This window comes from Erpetoichthys calabaricus, chromosome 9 (genome assembly GCF_900747795.2).
Source record: "Erpetoichthys calabaricus chromosome 9, fErpCal1.3, whole genome shotgun sequence".
Classification (NCBI taxonomy): Eukaryota; Metazoa; Chordata; class Cladistia; order Polypteriformes; family Polypteridae; genus Erpetoichthys; species Erpetoichthys calabaricus.
In genome coordinates this window covers 100,778,639-100,802,316 of record NC_041402.2, presented here as the reverse complement: position 1 = coordinate 100,802,316, position 23,678 = coordinate 100,778,639, and the positions used below count along the sequence as shown (strand labels likewise).

At 40.5% G+C, this 23,678-nt stretch overlaps 1 pseudogene; it reads left to right on the top strand.

Annotated features, from left to right (window-relative positions):
* Positions 1–899: 899 nt before the first annotated feature.
* Positions 900–14,231, top strand: LOC114657594 (protein ZBED8-like; annotated as a pseudogene).
* Positions 14,232–23,678: the final 9,447 nt, after the last annotated feature.

Below are 23,678 nucleotides of genomic sequence, written 5' to 3'. Positions count from 1 at the left end.
AAGGGGGGATATTGTAGTAATAAAAAAAAAACAGAGAGCAAGACTGTACATGTAAAACACCATTCTAGAGGCAAATCTAGATGGTTTAGAACTTAGAAAAAGAAGCTGCTGCTTCTCTTACTGAAGCTGAAGTTTTAGAAGCTGCAGCAAGTACAGAATGTAAGAAACTTTCTCTCACCACAGACTGTCCACTGGCAAGCTGAAGAGTATGTTTGAAACAGACTCAACTTGGCACCAGTTGCACTGCTTCTCTTCTGCATAGCTCACCATCTCACCTTGCAATGCAGTCATCATCATTCATAGAACATGAAGACTCTTATGGAAAGTCCTTTAAGCAATGTTCATGATAATATTGTTACCTCTAAGGCACACAGATGGACACATGAGAGTGGAAACCCAGTAACATTTGAGCAGCATACTCCTCTACCATGAACCTCTCATTGCTTTCTTCCATTGAAACCCCTCATGAGGGCAGTTTGTCTGTTCTCAGGAAGCTAGTTTATGCCACACGTCAGAACTCACCTCATGCCTGTCAAGCTTAAACTGCAAATATGATTGATTTTGCTAAGAATCTGGCCTACAGAGAGTTTCTAAACACAGGATTCACAAGTGTAATGATCAGCCAAAAAGTTTCCAAGCATGACCGTCCTCCTTTCTTGGCACTATTATATCTAATAGCCAGTGAAGAATTAGATCTTTTGGTAAAATTACTTGGAAAAGAATCATCCAACTGCATTAAAAGGGTTCAATTTGTCCATATTATCAACCCTCATGCTGTTCTTTGGTTGACATGGACGAGACTCCAATCGTGTTACACTGCACCAGAGGTGATTAAAAACTCCCTATTTCCTGCAGTTTTCCACACCTGTTTTTCAAAACAAATATAAAACTCGAGAGGCATGGTGATCTCCTCATGGAGTTGGTATCAGCCAAAGAAGATGGATCCTGGATCCAATACTTCGTGTGGGAATAATCCCATAATTGAGAAGCTGCCTCCAAGCCTACAAGAGAAGTGGATCCCTGCCGGTTCCTTCTTCACTAATTTTGTTGTCAGTGAGTGCAGGGCAAGGAATGATTCTGGCTTCATTTTGTCAAATAGCAGCTGTAGTCATATCCAGAATGAATGGCCCCTATCAAAACATGATAGTTTGAGGGCCAATATATCTAGTAATAAGACAGAAGTGTTCTCTTCAAATAATTCAAGCTTAACAAACACAGAAGATGCAGAAAAAAGGGTGCAATGGTCCAGCAAAGTACTGCTCAGTCCACAATAAATTCTATCTATTTGCTAAATGTAGAGTTTTCAAAAAATAAATGCAAATACAGAACATAAGAAGCTTCTATAGGAATACAAGAAATATTTCAGGTGCTGTTCTCTGACTCATTTGGCTAAGAAATTTCAAGTAGCTTTAAAATGTAGTGAGTGAGAGAATGATTGACACTGCATAACTATGTATCCAGACACCACTGTCCCATCTTTCATAGGTCACAGGATCGAATCAGACACTGAGTGACAAGAAAGAATTCCTCCAGAGGTAACTTAAGTCTATGGAGAAGGCCTCTCTCCTTGAAACTGTTCAAAGATATGCTTGTTATGGGTTTACCCCACAAAGTCAAACAAGGAATGCTCTTTCAAAAGCTATGTTATCCTTGAAGATCAACTGGCCAAATCTGAGTTCTTCCAGCTGCCTGGAATCCAGGTTAGCTTGATGCCATATCTAAAGAAGACTTGTGTTTGTGTTACAGTGATGACTGACAGGAAAATGACTGCCTTCCAGATTGAAGCAATGAATGATAAACAGTGCTTGGAGCTTTCTCCATGTATGAAATGTAATGAAATAATGAGTTATGGAGCTGAGATTCCTTCACTAAAGGCGGCCCTTTTTATTGAGCACTTAAGACTTGTTGCACCTTACGTACATCCCTAAGCTGGATCCAGATGCTCAGATATTAATCTTTTTGGGAAGAGACATGATAAGAGTACACAAGATGAGGCATCAAATCAATAGACTCTACAATGCATCCTTTGCTCAGTGTTTGGATCTAGGATGAGTAATAGTGGGAGAGGTTTGCATTGATAAAGCTCACAATCGAGCTATAAGTGTTTTTAATGCAAATGTATTGTAGAATAAATCTTTTCTTTTTCCTTGCCAGATATATGTCAGAGTGAAAGAGAAACCATGCTACGGTGGGGAGTCAAGTAATGGAGTCTTTATTAAGGTGATCAAAAATGCAAGGCAGAGGACCAACTTGGGTACACTGTATTTATGAAAACTGAAAATGACAACAAATGTGCCATTTCCTTTGAGGACAAGCTCATCTTATTGATGATGAAAGAAGAGTTCTGTAGAAAAGAACAAAACAGTTGGATTGACCCCTTGCCTTTAAGATTGCCTTGGCCAAAGCTTCCATATAGCAGATAGCATGCCTTTTCCTGGCTTACTTCACTAAAACAGTCTCTAAACAAAAGGCTTGGAATGAAAATGATTTTGAAAATAAGGATGCTGATGAAAGACTTCCAGTCTAAGAAAATAAAGAGTTCAGGTATTTGCCAGTTTTCGGGGTGTATCACCCACATCGTGCACAGCAATGTGGCATCTCTCTCAACAGCATCTTCTTCTCTGGCACTGACTGTCAAGGTTCTGGAAAGAACTTGTTGCAATGATTTCTGTTATCCAACAAATGTTCTATGACTTCATAGTTTGGAAGGAACTAAGGAACTAAGACTTCTTTGGTACAAAGATAATGACCTAAGCAAAAAGATACAAGAGTACCGCATGGGTGTGCATATTTTCAGAAAAAGCATTTTCTTGTTGGTAGCAATTTATGGTCCTTTGAGGAGCTGCACATGAAGATGAGCAGGAGTATGGATGGGCCTGATGCATGCTATTTTATCCAGAGGGACTTTTATGTAGATGATGGACTCATGCCTCCCACCAGAATTTGAGGTTATTAACTTACTAAAGAACACCCAGGTATCACTGGCAAAGTGGAAACTAAAACTGCATAAAATTGCCTCAAACAGCTTTATAGTTATGCAAGCCTTTCCAGCTGAGGGACTGGCTACCGGAATAAAGGACTTAGGGTCTTGACAACAAAGCTGTCCCAAAACAAAGAAGCCTAGGTATATACTGGGACATTGGCACTGACACCTTTCACTTTTAAAAGTGTCACGCCTTTTACTCTCTGTGGGGTGCTCTCTACCAATTAACAGCCTCTTTGACCCATTGGGACTGGTGGCACCAGTGACAATCTGTGGCAGAGCACTGTTAAAGTGATTGCCTTTAGAGGTGTCATGCCCGAAGTATATGAACTTAAGTAACAAAACATCTTTTGCTGCTTATCCTTTCCTGCCTGTACTTTTATCTGTGATACACTATTAATTGCTTCTTATAGGCTCTTCTTCAAATCATTGTTTTCTGTTGTAGGACTTTATGCATGCATCAATCTTCATGGCCCTTCTGCCATGGCTTGGACAACTGTAAATTTAATTTCTTTCATTTCTCTCACCTCCTATTCACTCTTTCCTCAAAACTTTTCTTTGCCTCAATCATTATAACTCTCTCACTATATCATATACAGTCATTTCATAATGTGATAAGTTTTTTTCCATGACTAAAATTTACACTCATCAGTCATAATCTTAGATAGCTGTACACTATTTATCTACATCACCATTCTACATTCTGGTCATACAATCAGCAAAAATGACAAACCTAATAGAAATACTTTTTGTGGAAAAATTTTAGGATTGAAAAATTTAATTGTCATTAAAATTGAGTAAACTCTCAATTGTGTAAAAGTTCAGCATTCATTAGTTTTAGACTTAGTAGATGTTAATAGATTAAATAGTGAGCTTTTAGTTACTTACTGGTGGAGCATGTGGCTCTCCGTTACGATCCTTCAGAGGAAATGACTAGACTTGTTTATGATGGTATTTAATCTATTGTTTGTAGTGAACACCAGCTACAGTAACAATTGATGTTGGAATGTGGTAAAGTCATTGGTCTTGTGTAAATTCGGTTTGGAAGTACATTTGTTCTCCGTGAACTTGTCTGCCCTCTGTCTGTGGCATTTATTTGTCTTCTTTTCAAACTTGTCTCCTATTTTTAATCACTGGAGCATAAGGATTGTCAACGTTGATGAAATCTTGTAGAGTTTGGAAGCAAATGAGAGGAGAGATGTCTTTATTTCTGGCCTAATAAATTTGTTGTCTATGCACATCATTAGGATCTACATGTTAAGAATGGCATAAGCTGGAGGTTGGTCTTTTAGGGATATAGTCCCTCCAATATAATGATAAAGTTGATTATGAATTTTAAACATGTAGGCACCATGTCCTGGGATATCATCCACAGTGGCTGCTATTTTTGCAAAATATAAGGAGCTGTTGATACTGCATATTTATTGTAAATACTAATACATTGCATTTCTTGAGGAAATCATAATGTCTTTGGTAGGTACATTGTGCTCAACAAATGTAAATGTACTCTGTGCCATAATGTCGTTGGTCTTGTGTAAAAATGGAGAGGAAGTACGTTTTAAAATCTTGCACTAGTCTGTCATCTGCCTGTGCATGTAGGTTTTCTTCTTATTCAACTTGCCTTTTTTTTCCTAAAATCTAGGGTGTAAGGGCTGTCTGTCTTAATGAAATCCTGTATTGTCCTAACTGAATTATGAGAGATGTCTGTATTTTCATGCCATGATAGTACTTGAACAGGCATGTACATGATAAGTTGTTAAACATGTGTGATGTTTCTTTTTTTCTCCCATCTCAACTCATGTGAAATGTATGCACCAAATGTTGTCAGTGAAACCACTCCTGCTTTTCTGGATTAATGCTGAGCTGAGGTAGCAGACCTTGTTGTTTTTCTTGGTCAAACTGATGTGTATGACTTAATTTTGCAATGGGAAGTGTAAGTTTGCCCAGGAAACTGTCAGTGTTTGTTGTGGCTGCATTCTATGTCCGTTAGGTGACTCGAGTGTCATTAACTTGTGTCTTGTATCTCACTGTTTGCAGTGGACGCTGGTGTAGTTGTGGCTGTGTCATTGAGGCTTTGATGTTTGTCATGGTGAGTGCAATGCATGTCTGTGCCGCTACTTGCAGTGTTGAGGGACCCGAAGTGGCCACTTCATTGTGCTCCATGTAGTATGTTGTGTTTCCTGACAGCAATACCATGTGCATGTCGCATCCCTGCTCTTCCATTCTGCTTTTGTGCAGGACCTGTGGCATGATATCGGTTGTTTTTTTCATGTCAACTAAGTCGAGGCAACTTGCCACATCTATGCTCACTGGTGAGAAGGAGTCACATCCCAATTTTGAGCCCACCGTGTGCCAGACGTCCAATTCATGGGTCGTGTTGCATGTGCCATAACATGAGCTGTTGATTCTAACCAAGATGAAGCTTTAAGGGCCAGGGGGTGCACACATTTTTTGTAACACTCAGACAACCATTGGCATTTTATGAACAGTATATTGTTAAAATATGCTGTTTTTGATTTTGATAGTCTGTGATTAACCCTGTCTTGCTGTCTTACTGCCTCCTAGACCTGAAAGCAAGGTGTTTCAACCATCTATAATTTATGCAATGTCCCTAATAAAGTAACCTAAACCAAAGACTGTCATTAAACATTCTTTTTAAAAATGCCATAACTTGGTGATACATAGAAGAGACAACTACCAAAATCCAGGCCATGGATGCTTTAAGACTAGAATTTCATTCAAAAACAAAAGTCAAAGGGGACCCAATCACTTCACGTTCTAACCTTTTACACCTTACTCTAATCATGGAGCCATTTAAAAACATAAGGACAGATTCAGTCCAGAGGAATAGTCTTCAGTGCAAAACAATCATGAGATACCTTTCAAATACTTTGTCAGCATTTAGAGCTAAGGTATTTGTGAAGAGGAGGGTATGTCTCCACGCTTGAAATCTTGCCAAGTAAGGCACTGACATAACAATGACTTTATTAATTTTATCAGTTCAACAAACAAAAGAAAAAATAAAGTACCAAAATGACAGACAATAAAACTAACAAAGGTTTGCCATCCCATTAAGCTATGATCAGTTATTTGGAACCCTGTCTACCAGGTGAAGTGGCTCATCCCTTTCCCCACCTCTTAAATATCACCAAAATACTCTCCCTTCTGACTTTCACCTCTTTTATGTTTTGAACGAATGTCACTACACTCTTGGTTTGAATCCTACCTGGCAGGGAGAAAATTCTTTGTTAGTTTTGGTAATTACAACTCAAAGACACATGATATCCTATATGGTGTTCCACAAGGCTGTATCCTGGGTCCGCTGTTCTTCTCAAGCTACATGCTTCCGTTAGGTCAGATTATCTCAAGGCACAACGTGAGCTACTACAGCTATGCTGATGACACACAGCTGTACCTATCAATAGCACCTGATGACCCCGATTCTCTTGATTCACTAACACAATGTCTTACTTGTATTTCTGAATTGATGAATAATAATTTTCTAAAGCTAAATAAAGACAAAACTGAAATTTTAGTGATTGGCAATAATGGATAAAATGAGGCTATTAGAAACAAATTGGATGCATTAGGATTAAAAGTCAAGACAGAGGTAAAAAGCTTAGGGGTAACTGATGACTGTAATCTGAATTTTAAATCACATATTCATCAGACCACTAGGACAGCATTTTTTTCACTTAAGAAACATGGCAAAAGTTAGACTTCTTATATCATTGAAAGATGCTGAGAATTAGTTCACGCATTTGTTTTCAGTCAACTAGATTACTGTAACGCACTCCTCTCAGGACTACCCAAAAAAGACATAAATTGTTTGCAACTAGTGCAGAATGCAGCTGCTAGAATCCTAACTAGGAAAAGAAAATCCGAGCACATTTCTCCAGTTTTGATGTCACTACACTGGTTACCTGTGTCATTCAGGATTGACTTTAAAATTCTGCTTATGGTTTATAAAGCCTTAAATAATCTTGTCCCATCTTATATATCGGAATGTCTGACATCTTATATTCCAATTTATATAATATATATTCCAATAATATATTTTCGGGGGGCGGCACCGGTGGCACAGTGGGTAGCACTGCTGCCTCGCAGTTGGGAGATCTGGGGACCTGGGTTCGCTTCCGGGTCCTCCCTGCGTGAAGTTTGCATGTTCTCCCCGTGTCTGCGTGGGTTTCCTCCGGGCGCTCCGGTTCCTCCCACAGTCCAAAGACATGCTGGGTTAGGTGGATTGGCGATTCTAAATTGGCCCTAGTGTGTGCTTGGTGTGTGGGTGTGTTTGTGTGTGTCCTGCGGTGGGTTGGCACCCTGCCCAGGATTGGTTCCCTGCCTTGTGCCCTGTGTTGGCTGGGATTGGCTCCAGCAGACCCCCGTGACCCTATGTTCGGATTCAGCGGGTTGGAAAATGGATGGATGGATATTTCCGGTTTCTTTGTGGTGGCGGCTTGCGCCACCACCATCTACTCAAAGCACCGTGATGTTCCAACATTGATGGATTAAAATCCAGAAGTCTGCATGACCATCATCATCAAGTCCTTTCCGTGAGAACCTTAAATACAAAGAAGACTATTTCATTTATGTTAGGTAGAATGCCCAGAGGGGACTGGGCAGTCTCGTGCCTGGAACCCCTGCAGATTTTATTTTTTTTCCTCCAGCCGTCTGGAGTTTTTTTTTGTTTTTTCTGTCCTCCCTGGCCATCGGAACTTACTCTTATTCTATGTTAACTAATGTTGTCTTATTTTAATTTCTTACTTTGTCTTTTATTTTTCTTTTCTTCATTATGTAAAACACTTTGAGCTAATTTTTTGTATGAAAATGTGCTATATAAATAAATGTTGTTGTTGTTGTTGTTGACAACACTTTAGCTCTATGTGGTTGCACTAGCACATCAGGACACTTACTACAAGATAAGTTGCACTGAAATATAATAACATAATATATAATGATAACATCAGCAGCAGCAGCATTGTCATTTTTTTTCTAGTGAGGGTCAAAGTAGTAACATACTGAGCTGGACTGACGAGTCCTTCCTATTCCCTCCTTCTCCTCTGCAATTTTCTCTTAGGGAATTTGGAAGATATAATCCTTAAAAATGTTTTTGGTCTGCTCAGAAGTCTTCTTGAAGTGGGCCACACCTAAGTATATGACTCTTCTTGATCTACAGAAACAACTGACCTACTCTATTGCTAAATTCCAGCAACCCTGTGTAGGAACCTCATTTCAACTAATTGTATCCATAATCTATTCTTTGTGTTACTAACAGAGCTGTTGATCATAGGGGAGGATGGGAATGTAGACTGGCATTTTCGTCTAAAAGTTTAGTATCACAGTCCAGTACAATATTCATAAAACTGCAGCTATAGCACAGATCCATGTGTTAAACTCATGATCATCTTTACTCCCACTCATGAATAAGAACCCAAGGTGTTTCAACCTTCTCATGTTTTGCTGATACAATTGTTATGATCCAAAACTGAATACATTACAAACCTCTGTTATTCCTTGATATCCTGTTCATAAAATCATGAACAGGATAGGAAAGTCCAACATCCACATTAAATGAGGACAAGTTTATGAGGTTATGTTATGCACCATGCACTTCCTGTCACTTGTCTCTAGCAGCAGCATCTTAACTATCAACAAAAAGCTGCCAAAATGGCAACACCCTTGAAAACAACACAGCACCACTATAGAACTGAATAATATAATCATAACCCCAAAATAAGGTTAAATCAGAAAATAAATGAAAGAATTGGATCCGACATACTCAGCCTGTTAAAGAACCAAAGAAATACTTTGGAAGATAAAAGGAAAGGCAGAAATAATCTCTCTATTATAATAAAAAAATCCTGGGATGAGATGAGACTTTTTAGCCTGGAATGAGACGTTACTTTTTCAGAAAGATACTTTCATGTCCCACGAGACAAAACTTTGTGCCAAGAGATTTAACCACACCCGGGGCTGGAAATAAAAGACAAAGAGTAGATGACAAAGTAGAACGTCGTAAAGAATTCAAAAACGTTGGCGTGATACACATGCACAGCAGGTTAGAGATAATAAAAGTAGGCCTACTAAAATTCAAAAGTCTCAAAAAAATGATAGTAAAGATCACATTAGCGCAAAAAAACAGTGAAATAATGGAGCAGCGAAAAGAGATCAAATATATTGTTCAGATTTAAACTTTAAGTTGGAGACTTGTAGATTGTCTAATTTGTGTTGCCATCAGGGAAAAGTAGAGGTTCTTCCCAATGAAGAGGCATATTCGTGAGAATTGAAAGATTTGTTGTTTGGTAAAAGTGAAATCCACATACGTGAGCGGTAGAGATGCAAAATGGCTCAGGCTGGGGGGTTTGGCGAACGAAGTGAGCAGGGGGCAAAGCCCCCTAGTTTTTAAAATGAACATATAATGCAATTCTTTTCTTTTGAGGCATTAGGGCATTGCTGTTAGGTCTATGGGCTTCAAACCCTGAGGTTATATGTTCAAGTCACAGTACTGACACTTGTGACCATAAGCAGGATACCTCAGCAGTCTGTGTTGCAATTAGAAAAAAAAAATGTAATAAATTGCATCTCTCAAATATTGTAAGTTGTCTTGGATAAAGCTGTCAGCCAAATAACAAGTACTGTAATGATAACTTAGTCAGATCACAATCCTTGCATGTAGGATCAAAAGCTTTCTGAAAATCAAAATAAATTATGTTATATGCATATTTCTGATTGTATGCTTTTGTTACTACATCACATAATTCCAGCATATTAGTGAAACAAGATCTCCCCATCTAAAACTATGTGAACTGTTCACTAATACACATATTCTGCATGTAATATTTGATCTTTTCCTAACTGCTGCCATTAATTTACAATAGTATAAGCTAACCAGCTTATAGTTACTTGAATAGGCCTGACCACTGTTTTTTTTTTAACAAGACAACATAGATCTTTTCCAATCTATAGTGACTTTTTGAAAAAATATGGGGGGTATGGGAACCAAATGCTGGGGGTATGGGACTCGATCTCTGGGTACTGGTATTTATTTTATTTAATGTATTAATTTATACTTGGGTAGTACATGAATGGAGCGCGATAGAATCTTCGAGAACATTCAACATTTCCTGCAAATGCTTGTATTTAATTTTACACGTGTATATTTACTACAACTTTAATTTTAAATTTAATACGTTTTAATCCATCCAACCATCCATCCATCCATCCTCTTCCGCTTATCCGAGGTCGGGTCGCGGGGGCAGCAGCTTGAGCAGAGATGCCCAGACTTCCCTCTCCCCCGGCCACTTCTTCTAGCTCTTCCGGGGGAATCCCAAGGCGTTCCCAGGCCAGCCAGGAGACATAGTCCCTCCAGCATGTCCTGGGTCTTCCCCGGGGCCTCCTCCCGGTTGGACGTGCCCAGAACACCTCACCAGGGAGGCGTCCAGGAGGCATCCTGATCAGATGCCCGAGCCACCTCATATGACTCCTCTCGAGTCTCAGCTCCTTTTTCACCACGACAGACCGATGCAGAGCCCGCATCACTGCGGACGCCGCACCGATCCGCCTGTCGATCTCACGCTCCATTCTTCCCTCACTCGTGAACAAGACCCCAAGATACTTGAACTCCTCCACTTGGGGCAGGATCTCACTCCCAACCCTGAGAGGGCACTCCACCCTTTTCCGGCTGAGGACCATGGTCTCGGATTTGGAGGTGCTGATTCCCATCCCAGCCGCTTCACACTCAGCTGCGAACCAATCCAGAGAGAGCTGAAGATCACGGCCTGAAGAAGCAAAAAGGACAACATCATCTGCAAAAAGCAGTGACCCAATCCTGAGTCCACCAAGCCGGACCCCCTCAACACCCTGGCTGCGCCTAGAAAATTCTGTCCATAAAAGTTATGAACAGAATCGGTGACAAAGGGCAGCCCTGGCGGAGTCCAACTCTCACTGGAAACGGGTTCGACTTACTGCCGGCAATGCGGACCAAGCTCTGACACCGATCGTACAGGGAGCCGAACAGCTCTTATCAGGGGGTCCGGTATCCCATACTCTCGGAGCACCCCCCACAGGATTCCCCGAGGGACACAGTCGAACGCCTTTTCCAAGTCCACAAAACACATGTAGACTGGTTGGGCGAACTCCCATGCACCCTCCAGGACCCTGCTAAGGGTGTAGAGCTGGTCCACTGTTCCGCGACCAGGACGAAAACCACACTGTTCCTCCTGAATCCGAGGTTCGACTATCCAATGGACCCTCCTCTCCAGAACCCCCGAATAGACTTTTCCAGGGAGGCTGAGGAGCGTGATCCCTCTGTAGTTGGAACACACCCTCCGGTCCCCCTTCTTAAAGAGGGGGACCACCACCCCAGTCTGCCAATCCAGAGGCACTGTCCCTGATGTCCATGTGATGTTGCAAAGACGTGTCAACCAAGACAGCCCTACAACATCCAGAGCCTTGAGGAACTCCGGGCGTATCTCATCCACCCCCGGGGCCCTGCCACCAAGGAGTTTTTTGACCACCTCGGTGACCTCAGTCCCAGAGATGGGGGAGCCCACCTCCGAGTCCCTAGGCTCTGCTTCCTCATTGGAAGGCATGTTAGTGGGATTGAGGAGGTCTTCGAGTACTCCCCCCACCGACCGACCCACAACGTCCCGAGTCGAGGTCAGCAGCGCACCATCCCCACCATACACAGTGTTGACACTGCACTGCTTCCCCCTCCTGAGACGCCGGACGGTGGACCAGAATCTCCTCGAAGCCGTCCGAAAGTCGTTCTCCATGGCCTCCCCAAACCCCTCCCATGGCTGAGTTTTTGCCTCAGCAACCACCGAAGCCGCATTCCGCTTGGCCTGCCGGTACCTATCAGCTGCCTCCAGAGTCCCACAGGACAGCTTGACGGCATCCTTCACCGTTGGTGTCCACCAACGGGTTCGGGGATTGCCGCCACGACAGGCACCGACCACCTTACAGCCACAGCTCCGGTCAGCCGCCTCAACAATAGAGGTACGGAACATGGCCCATTCAGACTCAATGTCCCCCACCTCCCTCGGGACATAGTCGAAGTTCTGCCAGAGGTGGGAGTTGAAGCTACTTCTGACAGGGGGCTCTGCCAGACGTTCCCAGCAAACCCTCACAACATGTTTGGGCCTACCAGGCCTGACCGGCATCCTCCCCCACCATCGGAGCCAACTCACCACCAGGTGGTGATCAGTTGACAGCTCCGCCCCTCTCTTCACCCGAGTGTCCAAGACATGTGGCCGCAAGTCTGACGACACAACCACAAAGTCGATCATCGAACTGAGGCCTAGGGTGTCCTGGTGCCAAGTACACATATGAACACCCCTATGCTTGAACATGGTGTTCGTTATGGACAATCCATGACGAGCACAGAAGTCCAATAACAAAACACCACTCGGGTTCAGATCGCACCCAATCATGCCCTTCCAGGTCTCACTGTCATTGCCCACATGAGCATTGAAGTCTACCAGCAGTACGAGGGAGTCTCCAGAAGGTGTGCCCCTCCTCGAACTGCCACCTTATCCCCCTTCTCGAACCGCCACCTTATCCCCCTCCTCAAACCGCCACCTTATCGTGGTGAAGGGGTTTGCGTGTCCCAATGATCCTAGGAGCTCTGTTGTCCGGGGCTTTATGCCCCTGGCAGGGCCACCCAAGGCAAACTGGTCCTAGGTGAGGGATGAGACAAAGTGCGGTTCAACAAAACCTCCTATGGTGAATGAAAACTTTGGACGGCGTTTTCCCTCGCCCGGACGCGGGTCACCAGGGCCCCCCTCTGGAGCCAGGCCTGGAGGTGGGGCTCGATGGCGAGCGCCTGGTGGCCGGGCTTGCACCCATGGGGCTTGGCCGGGCACAGCCCGAAGAGGCAACGTGGGTCCCCCCTTCCCATGGGCTCACCACCTATGGGAGGGGCCAAGAAGGTCGGGTGCAGTGTGAGTTGGATAGTGCCCGAAGGCGGGAACCTTGGCGGTCCGATCCTTGGCTACAGAAGCTGGCTCGTCTGTCAAAAAACGGAAGTGGAATGATTCATATGTTGGTTTTGGCTTCACCTGTGTGACAAAACGAGATGGAACTGAAAGACCTCAATGCATGATTTGCAATTTCGTAATGAGCAATGGAAATTTGAAGCCATTAGGACTGAGGGAACATCATGAAAGCAAACACAGTAATCATGTTGGTACATCGATTGATGCTTTTAAGTTGAGAAGAGTTCGTTATGATCAGAAAGCAACTCTTTCATCATATGGGTTTGCTGCTCCCGGAAAACCTTTTTTGGAAGCCTCCTACAAAGTTTTGTACATGATTGTCAAAGAAAAGAAGCCCCACACGATTGGGGAGACCCTCGTGAAACCTTGTACTCTGGAGATGGCAAAAATCGTGCTGGGAGAGGATGCCGCGAAGCAATTGAGTCAGGTGTCCTTGTCCAACGACACTGTACACCAGAGAATTAAAAACATGAGTCAGGACATAATAACCTAAGTTGTCAGCGAAATTAAACAAAGTCCTACAAAAATCAGCATGCAGATTGATGAATCAACTGACGTTTCAAACCACAGTCAATTGCTTGTATTTGTACACTATGTACACAAAAAGAACATCAAGGAAGAGTTTTTATTCTGTGAACGACTCGAAACAACAACCAAAGCAGTTGATGTATTCAAGTTGATCCAATCGTTCTTTGATTGCCATGAGTTGGCATGGGATTTGATTGGGTCTATTTGTACAGATGGAGCTCCTACTATGATTGGCAAAAAATCTGGATTCGTTGCCATGGTCAACGAGAAAGCTCCACATGTGCTCTGTACATACTGTGTTCTATATCTCCAAGCTCTTTTATCCAAAACATTGCCAAAGAAACTTAAAGAAGTGATGGGGATACTTGTCAGCTTTATTTGTGGATGTGCATTGAACCATCGATTATTTAAAAAATTCTGTGATGTTACTGTACCACACAGAGGTACGTTGGCTGAGTCGTGGCGGTGTTTTCATGAGTGTAGTAGAACTTCGGAATGAAATTCTCGAATTCCTCAAGCATCAACAATCCCCCATAGCTGATCATTTTGAAAATGAACATTTTATTGTTAGCCTGGGATATTTGGCTGATATTTTCAGTCTCCTCAATTATCTGAACATATCAATGCAGGGAAGGGATGTGGACATTGTTCAAGCCAGGGGAAAAGTTCTTGCATTTGCAAGGAAATTGCCTATCTTGTCGCTGTGTTGAAACCGGAAACCTGGCAAACTTTCCAATCCTTGACAATATCCTTACTGGAGATGATAAAACACTACCTGTAGAAATACTTCAAGAAGTCAAAAATCATTTGGAAGTTCTAAGTTAAAATTTGAGGGTTATTTTCCAGATATTGATGATCTTAGCATGGAATCCGTTTGGATACAAAACCCTTTCTCGTTTGATATATCAAGATTGGTAACGATTCAGCAAAGGATGATTTCATTGACTTCCAAGAAGACCCAAGAATGAAAGCTAATTTCAAAAGGGCAGGGATGAATGTCAAGCAGTTTTGGTGTGAGCAAATCCCAGTTTACCCAAGCTTGGCAATGAGGGCAACTGATGTATCTCTGTGAAACAGGATTCTCTGCATTATTAAATCTGAAATCAAAGTGGAGAAATCGACTTGATGTATCAGATGACATGCGAGTAGCTTTGTCCGTAACTGTACCCCGATTCCATGCTTTGATTGCACAAAAACAACAGCAAATATCTCACTAGATTAGTGAAAGTCTGTGTTATGTGGTTGAGATATTGAAAAAACTTGCACATTTAAGATTGTTTTCTTCTTTTGTGTAATATTCAACTGTAAGAAGTAAAATTATTGCTTTATAATCTGAAACAGGTGAATCAAAGTTATATTGTAAAATAGTTGTAGCTGTTTGTATATTTGTCATTTTTTAATTTTGCTTGTTATAAATAAATATGATAGAGTTATCAATGCTTATGATTTTATTTCATGTTCTCTTCCTAGCTATCCATATCTAAAGTACAGTAAATTCAAATTGACATATCTGGAAATCACACTGGCAACTAATATAAGGAATGGTGATGATTATTTTGACAGTCAAGTAAAGGGGGTATGGGACCATATTGGACAATCCATTGGGGGTCTGGAGTCAACAGATTTAAGAACCCCTGCTCTAACCCCAAAGTTTAAGAAACCCTGCTCTAGAGTAAATGTCATCTGGTTCCAATGATTTGTTTAATTTCAGACTTTTCAGGCAAAACAGCTATTCTCTCTTTCTCTCTCTCTCTCCTCAAATTACAGAGTCCCATTAGAATCATCTTTTTTTCAGTGGTGGGAGGAGAATAGATATTGAAGGACTCACACATGGCTAGTAATTCCAAATGAAATATATCTGGACCTAGGTATGAACCTTTACCTCAAGACATCTAAAACAGTAACAACACCACTGCTGCTAGGAGAGGCCTTTGACTCTGCAAACTCTAATTAGACAAAATAGGTTTCAAGAAATTGATTGATGGGTGGCTGGATTATTTTTAACTTTCAAAATTTCCAAGCACCCCATTACAAGCACCTTCCAAAATAATCCTATAAATCTTTAACTGCTGGGAGGTTATCAACTTCCATTTTAAGGTTGCTTTTTTAATGCTGATAAAAGACACAGAGGCTCTGTTACTGCTGTATTATCTGTTGTGAATCTTAGTTTTGACTATCCTAATTATGTTTTTGCTGTTTTTATGTATTAATTTATTTTTTAATTATGTTTATATTTTTAGAAATATTTTCACCACACCACCATTTTGTAATTTTTATCACTGCTATTTTATCCTGCTTTACCAGGAGTATTGTGCTGTTGGCAATGACATCCTGGCACTACCATATCACTGCCAAACATTCAACACGGGACATCACTGCCGTGCTGCCAAGTTATTATGGCAGTGTGATAGCCTCCATATTTAAGTTTATCAATTAAAAAAAAGAAATTGTGGTGTGCTGGTGCATTTAGTTGTTTGAATTTTCTCAGACCTTTTTCTTAGATGAGGGCGGATAAGGAGACATTTGTTAGAGAAATCTGTGAGCAAGTGACACAGCATCAACAGTCTAGTGACCCACGTTCTGCTTAAAGAGGAATCAAAGCAATACAGACATCTGAATCTGTTCCTTGGAGAGTTGCAGTCAGGGCGGGTGATGGAATGGTTCTTACAGATGTTGCTGCAATTTTGACCCATTGGGCTGGCTACTTTGAATAGCTGTTTAAAGCTGATCCTTCGGCTAAGACGTTCGACAACTCTGGGTCCATGGTTTTTGAGGCTGATCCTCCAATTAGCTGTGAACCACCCAGTCTCATTAAGATTGCACAGGTGGTGAGCCAGCCAAGGGTAGGGAAGGCTGCAGGAATCTGTGTTATCTGCTGCAGGAATCTGTGGTATCTGGGATGACCTTCTCCAGGCTGGTGGTAAGGCTGTCCTCTTTGCATTGCAAGCAAATTTTGGTTCCATTTGGGAGATGGGCATCACCCCAGCTGATTGGAAAACAGAACTTATAGTCCTTAGTTGGAATGGGAAGGGTGATTGCCTGGATTGTGGCAACTACATGGGGATAACACTGGTCTTGGTGTCAGGTAAGATCCTTGCTAGGGTCATCCTCAATAGGATCCATGATCATTTCCTCACCTACCAGCGACTGGAGCAGTTTGGTTTTATACTTAAGAAGTCTACCATCGACTGCATCCTGGTACTGAGGGTTCTCATGGAGTTCAAATGCAAATATCAGCTGAGTTTCTTTGTAGCCTTTGTCGATTTTCGCAAAAAGAGTTTGACTCAGTTGATTGAGCTGCCCTGTGGGACATCCTGTGATCTTTGCGGAGTCAATAGAGGCTCTTACTGGAGCTCTCGAAAAACTTAGTGAGGAGTTTGAGTGTCTGGGTTTGCAAGTGTCCTGGATAAAAACCAAGATTCAGGCCTTTAATGACGTCTTGGGCACAGCCATCAGCAGTGTGTCTGTCAGCAGAGAGAGTGTTGACATTGTCGAGAGGTTTACTTACCTTGGCAGTGACATTTATGCCTCTGATGACTCTTCCTATGAAGTCAGTAGACAGATTAGGAGAGCATGGGGGGGTCATGAGGTCACAGGAAATGGTTGTGTGATGCTCCCAATATCTTTGCAAAAGGACAAAAGTCCAAGTCTTTAGAGTCCTGGTACTTCCTGTTTTGCTATATAGTTGTGAGACATGGACACTATCCAGTGACCTGAGGCAAGTATTGGACTCCTTCAGTACTGTATCTCTTTGGAGAACGCTTGTGTACCGTTGGCTTGACTTTGTGTCGAATGAGCGGTTGCTCACAGAGTCCCAAATGAGGCACATTTCCTACATTGTGAGGAAGTGTTGATTACAACACTATGGCCATGTGATATGATTCCACAAGGTTGATCCAGCTCACAGGATCCTTTTTGTTGGGGCTGGCTGCAGCAGATAGATGGTCATTTCTTGGGGGTGGGACTAGACTGTGTGTCTGTACGGGAGGTTGCCAAGCAGGATCCTGTTTCGTTGTGTAGTGGGTGCAGAAACCCATTGTACCACTGCATGCTACCCAACCTGACCTGACCTGACTTGCCCTGACCTAATATTAATTCTTGATACTTCTATCATTAACTTGTGATATCTCTAGCATAGAGGATGAAGGTGGGGATTTAACTAGTACTGAAGAGGGTTATCTAGTAGTCACATGTTTGTTCTTCCATGTCTTTCCAGTGAGAACACCTTCCACATAAGCCACCAAACCACCAACCAGTGATCAGGTGACAGCTCAACACCTCTCCAAAAACATACAGATTCAGATCCAACAATATAACTACAATGTTGACCATTGACCTTTGCCCAAAGGTACTCTTATGCCAGATACCCTAATTAGCAGCATTGTATTTGAACATGTTGTTTGTAATGAACAATCCATGCCTAGCACCAAAATCAAGTAAATTTTCAGCCATGATATTTGGATTAGACAGGTTGTTCCTCCCAACCATGGCCCCTACATAAACATTAAAGTCTCCCAGTAGATGGTGCCCTTCAGTGTCTCTAAAAAGGCAAAATACTCAAAATGGTTGTTTGGGACACAGATGCAAATAACAAAGATTTCTTCTCTGCAACACACTTCATTTTGCAATTTTATAGCCTAATGGAACAAACTATATCTTTACAGCACAGAGCCAAAAGCCTGTGGATATTTCCACATCCACACAAGGCAATCTGTGGCAGTTTCAGACCAGGAGATGGACACTGTAACCTTATGAAGCTGCTCCATTGCCAAGCCTGTATCCTTAGTAACTACTACAGACCAAATTTAACAAAAGTTTTTTTTTTTAATAAAAAAGTCAAATACCATCAGAATGTTCTTAAATGAGAGAAGCTTCTTCAGGAATCAAAACACAACTTAGGGAGTTATAACCCCCCACTCAAACTGAAACATAAAAGTTCCTTTACCAGTGGCTAAATTATCTTAAAATTAAAAGCCAAACTACTCACTCCTGAAATGTCAGATGTGCTTTGATGACAGCCCCCCTTTGTCTTCTTTGGTACAGATCCATCACTTCATCTTTCCCTCACCCAGACTCTCTGATTGAAGATGGTAGGCCCTTTGAAAAATGGCATGGTTATGTAACCAGACACCAGATGGAAGCCCATAAACATACCAGGGTTCCTTTTCTTAGAGCTTCCTCCAGTGGCCAATGATAACTCTGCTCCTGGGTTGTTCCATAAAAGCACATATTCAATGAACCCTTATGTACATTTGACCAATATAGGCAGCTGCATTTTGCTGTCTTTGTGAACTGGTAATATAATATTTGATCTCCTAAACACCTTCCAAAACTCTTTCTTTCCTGCTGGAACATTACCCTAAAGAAGCACTATTTGAGAAAGGTTAGAACACATTGTAGATCATCTTGCAAGCCGGTGATCTCTTACGTTGCCCTTGATTTAGAAGTCCAGTGTCAATTTTGTGTGTAGAGGTGAGTCCAACTATATTTAACATGCATTTCCCAACCTCCCTCATGAGGTCTGGCTCCTTCCCCTTCCAGAGAAGTAAAGTTAAAAGATCCCAAGGCTTTTAATTGCCAAGGTGTGGAATGCCTGCGTCTGTCCCACCTATGTTGTCTTTCACCAGATTGGTACTGCACCTGAACTTCATTTTTTGCCTTGTGGATGGTGAACACAAATGACAGCTCCAGAGAGCATTTTTGGGCTGAACCCAACTGGACTACATGGATTATCTTGAAATCAGTCACTCACCAGTGATGCACCTCTAACTATACTTTTTGCACAACAATCTAAAATTGATTAAACAGATTACATTTCTTTAATGCTAGATTGCCAGCAGCAAAAGCAGTTTGGTTTTTGTCCAGGAGTGTCATTTTGCCAGCACTTGAGGAGAAAAACCAAAACCAACTGAAAATACCTGCCACACAAAATACTAATTATTTCCATTTATTTTATATAATTACATGTTCCAATAATTTATATTAAAATATGCCTCTACATGCATTTTCCTCAAGAAATCTTAAGTACATTAAAATAAGAACAATTTAAAGAAAAAAGAATAAGAAACTAAAAAAGCAACTTTAAATTTAACTGAATTAAACATAATTTGGAAAAGAAGAGATTTTACCAGGTTCTATGCAAAAGTTGAAATAGCAAAACAGAAAGAAGAAAATAAACCATAAATAAGGAAAATAGCAACCTGTTATACAAAAGTATCCTAAATAAGGAGATGAAATAAAAATAAAAAAATAAAGAAAAGCTTTTAAAATCACTGAACAGGGAGAACCCACAATTCTTAATTCACTAAATTATACCAGATATCTCTAAATAATGCATGCAAAAATCCCCAATATCCCAAAGAACTAAAAAATATATTATTTAGAGAAGTTTGATGTTGATGGTAATGAGCACATCAGTAAAATCAACTAATGCCACTTCAGAATGCAGATGCCTGTAAGGAGTTAACATCTTCCTCAGGTACCAGAATACCTGAGATCCCTGGCACAATTTGAAAAACCATCATTAATGGCTTCACACCGAATTGCAAATGATTAATAAATACTAAGAAACAGGTTGAGGAGCATAAAAAAAGAGTGAAAGGAGTGGAGCCAAGGGTGAGACACTGGCAAGAACATAACAATGAAGATAAAGTATAAATGAATACAGAGGGCAAACTCATGTAGTGAGATGAAACAGAATCTCTGGAAGTTATTGTGAGATGCGAAAAGACCAAGTGATAATAACATGAACCAGATTTCTAGTCAGTGCCAGGCAAAGGACATACTCAGAGATCAAAAATATAGTGAGTGACCAAATAACTGGGGCAAATCAAAAATAAATGTCAGAGTCAAAAAGAGATAAAAACAGAAATTAACCTAGCACTTGGCCTACTTGGAAAAGGAAACTAATGCTAAAGATTAATTTATGTTTATCCACAAAACGATAATTTCAAATGGAGCCACAGCCAAATTTATAGATGTCTGGTGATGTAACAAACATGACAATCACAGTCATGTGACCCACCTGCTTTGTTGCATAAACAAAAAATGGGATGAGATAAAATACATTCTTAAATGAGTCCCAAACAGCAGGAAACCTTCGAAAATGAGTTCTAAATAAGAAGTAACCCAAAAATAATGTGTTCTATGAAATATAAAACAAGTGCAGCACTGCTGCTTATTATTAGAGCTACCAAGGATATCATGCTTGAAGAAAGGAAAGATGCATAGAACTTTTTGATGTGTTTTGACAAGATGGACACAGCATTTCAAAAGGAATCATTGGTTCAATAAATAATTATGGAAAGACCATCAGAAGTAAACCTTGGGAGAGGTTTAAAACCAGCCAGGGACCCATTGAACTTAGAATGAACAGATAACCAATGGCAACAGTTCACTTGTCAGGGAGGTACAGAGACTAGTGGGATAGGGATAGGAGAAGAACAGGATTTGAGCAAGGTATTTGAAGCACACTGCATTTGGGACAGTGGTCTAGAAGAAAGTCACTCCTCTTAAAGACATAACCTTGAGTATTCAGACTCGGGAGTATTATGAGCTCCACAATTTAACCCTAACATATTCACCCTTTCCTTCTGTGTTTTCCTGTTTTGATTACTTTCAGCACTGGGGTACTTTTTGTTGCTTTTAGGGCACCATCCTTCTTTTACTTTGACTGTAATATATTCATAAATTGTGTAAGGCATTCTGAGCTTATCCAGTCCTAACTGTGCTATAAAAAATATTAAAAAATCATTTAAAATTTTAGCTGACATTTTCATAATCTGCTCAATTTAATTCAGGGTCAGGGCAAGCTGAAGCTTATCTCCTTCCAGCAACAAGGATCAGGTCAAGCATAAATCCTGGATGGAATAAAATGCATGGTGAGTATATGCAAATATGTTCCCACAGACACACAGACACAACTTCAACCTGCATATCTGTAACATATGAGAAAAAAAACAATCTCTTGAGGAGCTCACAACCAATAATAAAATATCTCTACATCTAAAGCTGATCAACACAGAATTGAAGGTTGACATAGTGTGCTGGATGCTATTGTCATTCTAAAGTTGTAAATTGCCCAAGTGCCATTGTGGTTTTTTAATTTCTTCAGTCATAAATTTTGCATTATACTGAGTATAATCTGTTAAATTCCACCCATACAGTCATTTGCTTTACTCACATTTCAGATAACATGTTGCAAAATTACACGATATATGCTTATTTTCATCAACAAGTGCAGCACTTGATAATTGACAATTGATAAAAAATATACTATGCTGTACATTAATTTCTGAAATCACGTTGTCAGTGTGATTTTATTATTTAATATGTAGTTGCCTCTCATGCATTTTTTGCATTTTTTGACATCTACATGAATTTCTTTTGTTAATTGCTGTTATCACAATGCCATTTCATGTCACATTTCTCTGATTGCCATTGCCATTTTGTGGTACTGTTTTACGGTTGTGGCCTTATTTTTAGTCATGACAGCTTCTCGTTGCTATAACATAGCCAACAGAGGTGTTGCATTTGACATCCTTGCATCATTTATATAAAATGGTGGTCAATCACTCAGTTACCCTATCTTGGAATCAGAAGTACCGATTTCAATGAATTTTTGCAATCATAGTTTAGACAGAGAAAGACATAGATTAGGGCTTAATATTTTGACACAGATTTTTTTAGTACTGTTTTGGATTTGGGGGTCATTTATTTTTTTCTCTTCAGTATTTTATTCATTGCCTTTCCCAAACAAAACTGATCTACACTTTCCTGGTCCATCCCCTCAAATATTATGCCTTTTGGCCAGTCTCTTATCAATAGACATAACAGTAATTGTGTTTGTAATTTTCAATATTATTAATTTATAAAAATGAACAAATCCAAATTATAGCTTATTTTAAATTTAATACGAATTTCAATGTATCAATGAAATTTCCACACATTATTTATTAACAGTAATGATGTGCAAATGTCAATATTTATGTCACTGTACGTCCATTTTGTTTATCTTCCTTACCCATACTGAGTATGCAGATAGATGTTAAGAATTAATTACCACAGGGTGGTGCTGTTATTTACATGAGTCTGCTTCACAACAAAATGCAGTGTATCTTTCCAACCTGGTCAGAAGCTCATACGTTTAAGTACTTTTTATGGAATAATCATACCATTTAATTAAGGAAAGTCTGCTACAAAAAATTTGAGTAGGATCTTGTGAAAGTATTAAAGCCTAGAGCTGTACAGTATATATGGTGCCTTGGTACTCAATGACTTGGAACACAGATTAGATGTTTACAGATCCAACACCAAAAGGAATTGGATTCCTATTAACGAGTGGTACCCTTATTTGATCTGAGATGGGTCAGCCATGGATGGTCTACATCAGCGTTTCTCGACCTTTAAGTATTTGCGATCCGAGTTTTCATAACAGTTTTAACGTGCCCCCCCCTAACGTTTTTTTGAAAGGACCCCACTAATGCCAATTTGTTCTTTTTTAATTAATGATATATCATAGATGCATATTTTATTATACCTGCTTAACTTTTATCAACATTTATCTAACTCTATATTTATTTTTCTAGTATCAGAATGTAATTTAAGTTAATTTGTTTTGGTTTCAATAGATGTATTTTTCATATTTTTGATTCTTGTTTTTTTTTCACATCTTCGTGCCCCCCTTTTTTTTTTACTTCGCGCCTCCCTAGGGGGGCCCGCCTCACAGATTGAGAACCACTGGTCTATATAATTATTAATCTGGTGTATCTCAAGAAAAGCTAAATAGCACAATGTTTTATGGAAGATGTACACAACTTCTCAGAGGGTGTGCCAGTCTTGCTGACTGCATTTTCTGATCTTATCGCTGGACCATGTCAATTTAAATGACTGAAATCATTGGGCATGTCAAATTTAGAAACTATGTGATGTCTTTCTAGCACAGTCTTGCTCTCCCCTTTTTCTGATAGCCAATACTGTGCTACCTGTTATAACCAGTGCTGTTAAAGGGTATGTCAAGCTCACCAGTAATCTCTGCCCTTTTCTTTTTTCCATTCTGCCATGGTACATAAAACATAAGATATTATACAGACTAGCTCCTCTTCTGTTTGTGAGATGCAAAATATATATGCATTATACTTCTGGATAAGCATTCATTGATTGTCAGCACTCAT